This window comes from Triturus cristatus, chromosome 6 (assembly GCF_964204655.1).
Source record: "Triturus cristatus chromosome 6, aTriCri1.1, whole genome shotgun sequence".
NCBI lineage: Eukaryota > Metazoa > Chordata > Amphibia > Caudata > Salamandridae > Triturus > Triturus cristatus.
Window position 1 is genome coordinate 1226089395 of NC_140589.1, and position 12327 is coordinate 1226101721.

The following is a 12327-nucleotide window of genomic DNA, read 5'->3' on the forward strand; positions in this document are numbered from 1 at the left end:
TGGCTGCGAAGAGCTTAGTTTTTAGATTTTTTCTGAAAATCTGAAGATTGGATTTGAGCCTTATGGCTTTCCCTTAACCCTGTGAACCGATTGGGATGGATAAAAGGTAAATCTTATCCTGAGGTTTCGTTTTCTTTTAATTTGATTACAGTGCATTGTAACCCTCGACCAGCGATATCCAGGACGCGGTTCATTTATGGTGGCTATATCCTTTAGCCTCTCTGCTACTATATTAATTCTATGCTCTAAGAATTATCCATTCGGTGGAAAGCTTGAGACAATTATCGATTGCGCAATTGTGTCCTCCCGATTTGACCCTCACAGGGCACCCGGCTGGGTACTTTGTGAGTTATTTTGTTTCACTCCTAGCACGGTGACACTATTTTTACGCGTCGGCTAACATCATTGCCGTTCAGGTGTCCCTATATTAAATTGTCCTGAAGAGACCCTGTATTTCAAATAGGGTCTAAACGCCGTTGACGAGATTTAAGAGGCAAATCGTTATTCGACACTTATGATGAATAAGTATTGATGAATCACACTCCACTATTCTTTTTGATCGCCTATATAATGAATAATTGAAACCTTTTATGTTGCACTTTGTTGTTATTTGCTTAGTTTAGGTTTATTCACTTTTTTTTACTGGGACACCTTTCAGAATTGTTTAAAAAAATTGTCAAAAAATTGTCATTTTGTTTGGAATGTATATTGTGAAATTGTTTTCAAAAACGTTTTCATTGTAAATATAAAGAACAATGTTTTACAACAAGTTTCTAATGTGTATGGCCAACTTTTCTTCCTGACGTCACGTTTAACCCTTTTTGTTATTGCCATTTGGCTTTGTATATTATATATTTGGTTATTAATCCACACAAGCCATTGTTTCTTTCTAATAATTAATACCCAGGCTCTATGTGAGTAGGGTTCCCTTGTTCTTTGTTTACATTATGGACGGGGGCAGCTTATTCCAAAGTCTGGCCGCACAGTATGTGATCGTCCGGCCCCCCCCCAGCCTTCTCTTCTGATCTTAGGTACTCTGACTAGACCTTGAGTGGCCGGAATACAGAACATGCATGCTTTAATTAGGGTTCTCAAAAAGTTGGTACTGGAGGGCCGGATCCATGCCAGATTTTTGGCATATCCCCATTTAGCTATATGTAGTTATCTTAAAATCTGGCATGGATAAGGCCCTCCAGGAGCGACTTTGGAGAATCGTGCTTCAGATCACAAAAAGCTAAAATGCAGTTTGTATTTTTGCCTTATCTTCTTGCTAAACAGTGTCACTTGCGGGCAGTGTTGTGTGTCACGTGTCCCTTGAGATGAACATAACAAAAGCAATATCAGGAACTGTGAGAGTTCATTTCTGAGCGGCTAGTAGATCATTATTATGTTAGATGATTCAGGGTTGGCATTTACTGCCAATTATTGCCCTGTCTCTGAGCAAGCAGCTTGGCTAATAGAATTTGACTGTTACCATGTTCTCATTACTTTTACAGTTTAATCACTTGCACAAAATTCTAGTGCAATTAGCAACTTTACCAGAGTGCAGCAAATTGTACAGCCTTACTAAATATGTTATCGCAGTGCACTCAGTTCCACCAGCTTTTTGTGTTTTTATTGTTTATTTATGTGCATCCCAATCATTGATGCTGTGTCTGTAGGCGCTATGAGAATTAAAATTACAGGAATGCCCGGTTTGGGAAACCAGTACCTGGCAGATGGGTGCACTTAGCTTTGAAACTATCAAGTTTCTCATTCAATTAAATGATCTTCTCCCTTCAATGAGTACAATCAATTCCGATTCCGTATTACTTGATAATCATTTAAATGCATCATCATAATTCCGAATGCTTCATTTTACAGGTTGTGATTTAAACTGCAATTACTCATTCATCCCAATGCATTTCGGGTCGAGCCTGACCCTTCATCAGGAATCTCTGAAAACGAAATCAAACAAGAGCCAGCTCAGTCCAAGCTATTCAAATACACAAACTGCTAATCATTGCTAATCATTATTGACCCAAGTGCTCTAAGTCCAAGATATACCAGAGAAAATGACAGTGTGCTAAACACCACGCAGCGTGAGAAATCAAAAGTGCGGCTGTTGTTCAATGTATCGGTGAAAAACTCCTCCTGGATATGCTATGAGTCATAATATGCTTTCCCGCAAAAAAATCATAGTGTAGTGCCTTTGTGTATTCAAGAACATGTGCTTTGTTTTCATGCCATTAGACAGATTGCATGCAGACAGAAACTATTCCTTAGGAAATGCCCATGACGGCGTAAATCAAATAAAAAATGTGTTCCACTTACCTGATATGATAAAAAGTGATCCACGTTCCTGAACTAGATTCCAACCGTTAGCTCCAAGCGAGTCTATAAGTGTCCCAGGGCCTTATGTAGGTGGCCTGGCATTTACCACTTCATAAATACCGAATCATACCGATTCGGTATTTATGAAGTGGTAAATGCTATGTAGGTATTCATGCGGTAAAAATTACCGAATCGTAGAAATTCGGTAATTACCGAATCGGTATTTACCGATTCGGTAATGAGGCATACCTTCCCATTGATTGAATCAATGGGAAGGTATGCCTCATTACCGAATCGGTAAATACCGATTCGGTAATGGGGGAGCACAATCAAGGGTGGCAGGGTGTCACATTGACACCCTGTTGCACCCCTGATTCCTGCATGTGTGCACATGTGGCACACATACATGCCCTAAGGGCATGTATGTCTGCCACATTGCACACTTCTAAGCGCTTGCAAATGCTTTTACAGAGCCATTCTTCATTTACCACCAACTATTAGTTGGTGGTAAATACCGACTCGACACGACACCCACACACTCCCCCTACATATCATTACAGGATTCGGTATTTACCGAATCGGTAAAATTACCGATTCGGTAATTTTACCGATTCGGTAAATTATCGAATCCTGTAATGTGCCCCCTACATTGCAAAAGCCTAAATACCGGTCGGTAACGGTATAATTACCGAAAATCGGCCGTTACCGACCGGTATTGGGCTACCTACATGAGGCCCTCAGTGTGCATCACGTGAACAAACTAATGTGGATAGATTACGTGCAAACAGAAATCTAAAGTAGTCTTTTCCTTTAGACATGCCCATGACCGCGAAAAACATGCAAGAGTTGTGCCCTGCTTACCCGATATACTAGAAAGTGATCCGCGTTCCTGCTCTATTTTCCAACTGTTGGCTCCAAATGGAGCGAGTCTATGAGTGCCTGAGTGTACGTCATATGAACGAACTGACGTCAACAGAATAGTGAAAGTGTCAACGTTCTTAAAGTGAAAGCCGCCTCTTTAAGTGCTGAGAGAAACACTCGGGAGTAAAATAAAGTTGCCAGGGACAAAGAGAAATGAAAATCAATGGAAATACATATAAATCAATTAAAAACGTAACTCAAATCATAAAATGACGAACAATATACTATATCACCCTGAAAACATAATTTGAAAGACCAAATCCAATGATGTTTCTTACTCCAACATCCTTCAACATACTGACACCTAGCTACAGTGTACTCTTATGTGATAAAAGACCACAGCATATTCCAATGAGTCTGTCCCTTAAAGAAAACATAACAATTCCAATTGGTCGTTCATCCCATGTGGCTGCATTGTATTAAGGTTTTTAATCCAATAAAACTCAGATCTTGACAATTGTTTCTGTTGATCAACGTGAGCTCTATTTTTAGTGACTCCAAGATGGTAAAACGTAATTGAGCGACATTATGTCCTGCTGGCTACCAATGCATTGCCATAGTAGACTTGACATTTTTAGTTCTGATGTTACTTTTATATTCAGTTATCCGAATTTTCACCTTGCGTTCAGTTTTACCCACATAAAGTTTTCCACGCAGGCATTTCAAAGCATAAACCATATTCGCCGTGTCACACGTACTTGAGTGTTGTAACGTTATTATCGATCCTTTAGTCGGGTGTGCAAACTGATTCCCAATCATTACATTGTTACAATGTACACAATTTGCGCATCTTTGCATTTCTTTGAATGTGTTGCTTTCAGTGGAAACCTCGGTCTCCTCCACATTACTGTGATAGTATGGAACAAAAGAAATTCCTTTATTTAATACAGCTATCTTGCTTTGGTCAAAGTGATTCTGGAAATGTTGATGACTAATGGTTTTTCTGGGGTATATGTGTTATTTCTTTCATGACATCACTCAAACATTTGCATGAAATTATTATCTTTGAGAATCTAAGGCACCTCTTCAATTGCAATAGTTTACCACTGAGGTGGTGGAAATGTGGATCAATTTCACAAAGGTGTCTGCACATAAGTTTCACTTAGCCTTGTAAATACCTTCATTTATACATACCTACTCACATTCATAATCCATAGAATCAGAAATAGTGTTGACTTGAACCCATAAATGTAATTTTATCAAATTGAAATTTCTACATGTATATGTTAAACTTTCTATATGAGCAAATTTGCTCTCAACTGAAGGTTTTGTAAATGTCCCATGGTGGCTTAAACTGCTAACATTGACAAACCTTTGCAGACAGTTTCCCATCTTGAAAATTGTTGTGGTGATGCGCACCAAAGCTTTTGGTTACACTTGGTAGACGTCTCGAGGCCCACCTGAGGCTGCAAAGGAGTATCACTGGTGCAGACAAAATAGACGGGTAATCCATGACCTGTCCCTCATAACATATGAGAAGTAAGGCCAGTATTAGAACGTACTATCATTCAAGACTCAGTAGGTTATTTGTGGGTTTCCTCAGCTTACCTCAAAACTATCAAATACACTAGTCATCTGGACTAATATATTACAGGGTTTTGTTAAGTGGTGATCCAAAACAGAACATATGTAGCAGAATAGGAGCAAAATTCAAAATTACATTGGCATCAGCAAACATTGCAAAGGTATACAGTATGAAAAAACTGCGCATTACTTAGCTTTTTATTTATATCCTATATATGACCTGCCCTAATTTGAAGTAGCTAGAAATCTGCCTTTAGGACAGATGAGATAGAGCAACCTCATATCTGAACAAAAGCCGAACACGGCCGAGCTTACACCACCAAGCTATGTCTGGGGAAGAAGGCACGTGTCATTAGAGACGCTGCTCCAGGAATGGATGAGTCCTCACTAACTTTTAATGAATGGGGATATCCTATTGTGATTCTGCAATGGAGAAAAAGTATGTGAGAAGATGTCCTTCTTCTCATGGTGTGTGGTGAGAACAGTATAGGATCTGGGATTGCAGTTCCTAAATTAAATCCATGTTCGGTAGGTGCTGATTTAATTTCACACTTCCCCATTTGGATTTATAGTTAACAGTCTCACAGAAATGCCTGGAAATAAATGAGAATGGCATATTATCCCTACATCCCGTGTCCTCCTCCCAGTCATTACTTTTTTTTAAAGTTCAAATAATTTTATTAACGAAAGTTTAGGAATCCATACAAAGTAGATAGTAAAGAATTTACAATATTACATTCCTATCTCGCTGCTTAGATAATAAAAAATTGAATAAATACTACAAAGATGAAACATCAAAGAAAACAATGTGTATAAATGAACGATATATGCACTATATAAGAAAAAGAAAACAAGATGACACCTGATTATGCAACTACTAGGGAAATCAAGGTGGTTTGGGAACCTCTTGTTGGGACGGCATTGGCAGAGAGCAAATTTTGGCGCTATTGTCAATAAATGTGATAACAGTCGGAGGAGCCAAGATGGCGACCGGGACGGCAGCGTAGGCTCCCGGCTCCGTGAACCTCCGCATCCCGCACAGATATCCTGTATGAGATCCTTCGCCTGCGCTATATGCCCGTGTTGGTGAATGAGAGCGGCAACCGATCGTGTGACTCTGAAGTTTCTGGCGGCGGTATCGCCGGAGAAATGTCCGTTTGAAGATTGCGGCCTGTGCAACCCTGGAACCGGGACCTCGAGTGGATAACATGGCCGGGCGGCAGTTAAACAACAGCGGCCTTTGGTGACTGGGTGGAGTCGGACTAACCGAAGTGGTGCGAATATCGGCCTACATTTCGCCGTGACCGTTCCTACCACTAAGCGTAGCGGAACGAGTGCAGGCCCGAGGTGGCTAATCCAAGATTCCCCGGTGATTGCCTCAGCCTTCGCCGGTGAGCTGCCCGGCCGCCGCCCGTAACTCGCCTTGATTCTTGCGGCCTGCTCCCGGATTTTCGCGGGCGCAGGTCCGTGGTGGGGATGACTGTTGCCTGTGACCACATACCGGATATATTTTTTGCCTAACCCTGATTCCAGTGACATGGAACCTGCGGCGCTTGTCCCTGAGTCCTGGTCCCAATCTGGGTTGGACTTACCCGGCGGCCATCTTGACAGGACGAAGTCTACCATCCTGTACACTGGGTCGCAGCACGATTGGAAGTGTGCGACTATGAGGAGCGTAGCGGAGCGAGCGCCGAGAGCTGTGCTGGGGTATGGTGATCTTCTCGAGGCTCTCGGTGCCCTTCATTCCGCCTTGGTTCACGGCGCCTGGGTATTGGGGAGTAAGCTTGATGGGGTGGCATCAGCATCGGAACAGTTGCTGCCTGCCTGTCCCCAGGTACACGGGGACTTCCTACACTGCACACAGGAGGACAGTGTCGTGGCCGGCCCTGTGGATAGTGACCAGCTGGAAACTCCGGACAGTATATTAACGTGTGATCGGCAGGCTGTGGGTCTGGTCTGTTCCGGAGGTCTTGGACCTGAGTGGGGGGTGGTGGCCTTGTCCCGTGCGCGGCCTCCGGCGACCCAGGCAATATTCAAGCAACGGTCGCCTGTTCTGGCTGATCTCGCCTTCTTGGACCTTGTGTGCAGTGCAGATCCTGGGGCAGCACTGGGAAAGACGACTCTCCATACTGCTGACTGTGTTGGTATTCAGAGACTTCCACCCTGCCTGTGTGTGTCGCTTCCTGCTCTTTTTTGGACGCTCCTCTTCTTTGTAACATTGGACATGGTACTGGGTCGATGGGTATGCATGGGTAGATTCGCAAAGAGTGGCCAAGGATAAGGTTGATCCTTCAGAGGTGGTCATCTAATAGGCGGGCGGGCTCAGGGGTTGCGTGCTCTCACGGCATAACTGGTAGTGTAATAGGCGCATAATGCTCCCCATTCTTCTTTGACATGGTCGATTCTGTGTTGCTTATTGTTTGCTTTGGGGGAAAACATACTGTGCGGGAGGGAGAAGCCGGGGGCATGTTTTGAAGGCCCTCCTCCAGTTTATTAATATTCTCTCTACCCCCCCGTCTGGTGGGGTTTCTTTTCTTACTCCTCTTTCTCTGTTTCTTCTATATTTCGGGTCTGGTTCCGGGGCGACAGGCACACTGCTGGGGGGGGGGGGCCGTACTCATCTGCAGAGGTGCAGGGTGGGGGGTTGGGGGAGGGGATCCTTTAGTCTTTAATCCTTTTTTTCCATGGCCTCCTTTTTCTTCTCTTATTCTTCTTTGTCCTTCTTTTCTGGGATCAGCATGGTAAAACTCCTTCGTTGTTAATCGCTGCGTTTTCATGTGTGCCACAATTTCCGTGGTGTTTTCTGGGTTTTAGGGCAGGGGACTGCAGGCGCAAATGGCCGTGATATTCCTCCACATCCTGACTTTCCTGTTTCAGCGCCATTGACTAGATAAATTGCTTTATTGTTGACGTTTATTATTCTGCCTGCCATTTCTTGCTGCTGGGAAACTGTTTGGCACCTGATCCTTCCATCCTCCCTTATTATAAAATGAAAACCTTTTGTATCCTGGTCACCTACTTGGGCTGTTCAGTGGCCGACAGTTTAATAGCATGGAGATTCCGCTCCCCGAGGTGCTGCCTGTGATAAATATTGATTTCTGTTACTCTGACTGCTTAGCGGCCGGCCCCGGGGGTTGTAGGCCCATACTTGTTATTGGTTGAAATGTCAATAAAGGTTTTTCAAAAAAAAAAATAAATAAAAAATAAATAAATGTGATAACAGGTGACCACAAGTCAATACGTTTCGTAGCCATTTGAGGTGGGTAAACGAAGGAAGTGTCTAACCTATGAATATGGCAGACCGTGTACCACAAAACTTTGTATGAAATTTTTGAGAAGTCTTTCCAGTTAACTGTAATTTGCTGAAAAACAAGCGCTAACAACAAGTCAATGATTTTGACATTAAGGGAAACCCCCTCCCAAATAGAAGATAGACTGCCCAAAAAAATATGAATAACAGAAAAAGGAAATGAAGTGCCATATATCAAGTTAATCTGTGACCATATTTGCTCCCAAAAAGTATGTACCTGTGGACATGTAAAGAGCATGTGAAGTAGGTCAGCATTGGGGGAAGAGCAGGTCCAACTTGTGTCCGGAGTGGCTGAAAAGCGTTTACATAAATTGGCAGGTGTGAGAAAAAGTCTATTATAAACAAAAAAAATGTCTGGGTAGTGTTTGTTTGCTGCCCTAGAAGTCTTGCGTAACTTGATCCATATGCCTTTTCAAAGTAAGAGTGGCCAGCATACCCCAAGGTCTATCTCCCAGGCGAGTTCAATTTTTGTTTTTTGTCTATCATTAGCAGTAGCTTGAAGGTGTTTGTAAATGGTAGATGCTTTGGGTTTGGTTAACAGCAATTCGTTTAATCGTGAATAAGGTTCCAATTCATTAGAAGTGGGTGGTGTGTTAGAGAAGTGGGAATAAGCTTCTAGTACAACTCGTTTAAGGGTATTATATTTATGAATAAAGGAAATTGGTAAGTTAAAAGTCTTCATGAGTGTGTCAAAAGGTATGAATTCTGAGACATTTATCCATACATAAAGATACCGTTTCAGAAATTGAGGGCGTAAAGTATAAACCCAAATATTTAATATAAGTTGGACTCCACTTAAATTGAGAGGCTTGAAATTGCGAGCTAAAAGTATGTCTTGTAAGTGGTAGTATTTTGCACTTAGCATTATTCAACATATAGCCGGAGATACATGAAAAGGAGTTCACCTCTGCTAAAAAGGCTGGAATTGAGACTTCTGGTTTAGACAGGAAAAGGAGAATGTCATCAGCATAGGCCGCAAGCTTGATGTGAACATTCGTTGTTTGAAATCCATAAATGTTTGAGTTCTGACGTAATTTGGACAAAAATGGCTCTAAGGCCAAATTAAAAAGGAAGGGAGAAAGAGGACATCCCTGGCGTACCCCTCTACCCAGTTCAAAAAATGAGGAAATCAAGCCATTAGCACAAATTGCTGCACGAGGATTAGAGTAAAGAAGAGACACTAAATTAATAAAATTAGGACCAAAACCGAACAAATAAAGGTGTAAAATAAATATTTCCACTCAACTCTGTCAAAAGCCTTTTCGGCATCTAACGCAATTGCTGCCAGAGGATGATCAAGACGTGATGATTTAGATAAGATATTTAAAAAAAAGCCTAGTATTGTCTGTGATAACTCGGCCTCTGACAAAACCAGATTGTTTGTTACCTAATCATTTTGGGAGATAAGAGTCGAGCCGTATAGCTAAAGCCTTAGAGAAAATTTTATAATCAATATTGACCAGTGAAATGGGTCTATAGTTTTTACAATATTTGGGGTCTTTGCCTTCTTTAGGAATGAGACAAATATGAGCTTCGGAAAATGAACCAGAAGAATTTTTAGAAGTATAAAAGAAATTTATAAGGGAGTGTAATTTGGGCAATAAAAGTGTAGAAAAGTGTGTGTAAAATTCAACAGTGAAGCCATCCGGGCACGGAGCTTTATCTTTTTTGAGAAGTTGAAGAGGGTTTAAAAGTTCATGCTGAGAGAGGTTCGACTCTAGGGGAGAAAGATCCAAAGGGACATGCTGAGGTTTTTGGACATTGGAGAAGAATTGAGAAAATAAATGATCTGTAGGTTGAGTTTTTGATGAGTATAAAGATTTGTAAAAGAGAGAGAATTCATGTAAGATTTCAGCGTCCTTAAATTTTAAAACTGATTGCTCATCAAAAATAGATTCGATGTTTAGTTTGTTTTGGCGTGTTTTTAAATAGTTGGCTAGAATTTTGCCTGCCTTATTTTTACCACCATAAAATTTAGCGCTGGATTTTAATAAATAAAGTGAGGCATCTTCTGTTGATATTTTGTTAAATTACATTTTAGCCTCGATGAGGGTCTTAAGACTTGCCTCTGATTTTGTGGTATAATATGAATGTTCTAGTGCCTTAATGTCTTGAAGAAGGTCTGTTGTCCTTTTACGAAAATTTTTCGCTTCTTTGCTATATAACCCAAAATAAAACCTCTAGCTGATGCCTTGAAGGCATCCCAAATGACTGCAGGGGAAAGGGTATCTGTATTGTCCCTCTCAAAATATTCTGTGAAGAATGTAGCAAACGCTGATGTAAAATTATGGTCTAAAAGGAATGCATTATTGAAACGCCATCTTCTGGGAGTATTATTCTTGGGAAGTATATCAAAGCCGATGGAAACTGGTGCATGATCTGAGAGGAGAATGGGACCAATATCAGCGTATGTAAGGGACTGTGAAATGTTATGGGATACAAAAACATAATCTATCCTTGATTGGGTATGGTGAGTGGAGGAATAAAAGGAAAATTCTCTAGTGGTCGGGTTACAAAGACGCCAAGCGTCAAGCAGTTTGTGTTGATGTATAGTGTGAATAAAAGACTTATGCGATTTGTTAGGTACAAACGACACTTTTGAGTTTCTATACAAAAAGGGGTCAAACACCTGGTTACAGTCTCCAGCCAAAATAAAATTATCTTCCATATGTTGAGACATTTGCTGCGCCAAAGTAGGCCAAAAGGAAGCATCCCCCCCCCCCGTAGAAGCATAAATGTTAAGGAAAGAAACCAAAACACCCTTGAATGAGAGTTTAACAATAAGCCACCTCCCTCCATTATCTGAATCCTGCTATACAAATGTAACTGATAGGGATTTGCGGCAAAGTATCACCACACCATTCCGTTTGCCGTCCCCCGGAGAGAAGTAGGCCTCCCCCACCCAACCTCTTTTCAGTTTGAGAGATTCAATATCTGTAAGGTGGGTTTCCTGTAAGAAAACAATATCAGCATTTAGCCTAGCTAGGTGCAACAGAACCCTTTGTCTCTTGAAGGGGGAATTTAAACCCTTAATGTTCCACAAAACTAGCTTAAGAGACATAAGATATTAAAATGAAATGTCCAAAACATCAGGAGATAGTAGTCCAATTCAATATGATAAAGAAAATCAATAAAAAATGATACAGATTAATAGTGCCAAGTTCCAACATCATGCAAGAGAATTGTATAACATTGAAAAATATAGAAAAAAGAAGAAAGAATGAAATAGAATTAAAGCAGTGAGAAAAATAGAAAGTAAATAAACAAATACAGGGAAAGATAACAAGATAAGTTGAACTTGTAAGTCAACAATCTAATCTTCCATAATACAATTGCAAATTAGAATGAAAGAAGAGAATGAAGGAAGGGAAGAGTGGGGATTGAAGATATGGAAAAATATAAAAATTAGGTGCCCAAAAAGCGGGATAATGACAGAATGTAACAGCATGAGAAGAGTTGAGCTTAAAAGGAGAATGAGAAAAGGAATAGAGGTTAGATAAAATAAATATTGTAAGAACTGATAGGAAAAAATATAGAGAGTGATAGAGCGAGCCAGAGGCATGATGGATACCGTACTACTAAGGTATAAAAAAATAGAAGAAAGAACAAAAGAGAGAAGAAAAAAGGAATGACATACCTACAAGAAGGGAACACAAATGTGGGAACAGGTGAAACCACGAGAAACAAACTAAACGCCTAGTGAGAGCTGAGCTGGAACAAGAGAAGACACGCCAGGGCTCGAGCACGTCTGTGGAAGTAAGAAGAAAAAGGAAAATTAAAGCAGGTGAGAAGCTATGAAGTGAACAATGAACAATAAAGATGGTAATAGATAAGATTATTAACATATAGAAACAGAGTTAACGTTCAACCATGAACACAACGAAGAAAAATAACACCAAGGAAGCTGCAAATCAAGGAGACAGTGACAATTTAAGAAAATTAGTTAAGAAACTCAAGTAACATGTGAAGAAGATGGCCTCGAGGAGTCCATAAATTCTGTCTTATGGGCGTTGATGAAGCTTTTCAGTCGCACCGGATCTTCATATGACGTTGTTTTATTGTTATAAGTGACTTTAAATAAGCATGGGTGAAAAAGGCCATATCTGGCACCCAAGGCTCGAAGATCTTGTCGCATATCAAGGAAGGCCTTGCGTCTGGATGCTGTAGCTTTGGAATAATCTTGTGCAAAAAATAGTGTGGCGCCAGACAATGAGATTCTTTGAATGGCCTTAGCCACCGCAAGGACTTTTAATAGATCA

General features: G+C 40.9%; 1 protein-coding gene across 2 annotated transcripts in view; it reads left to right on the forward strand.

The window, feature by feature from the left end:
- Positions 1 to 12327, forward strand: part of TAGAP (T cell activation RhoGTPase activating protein) — a 389656-nt gene that overhangs the window by 284868 nt on the left and 92461 nt on the right. The gene's annotated exons all lie outside the window — the stretch shown is intronic.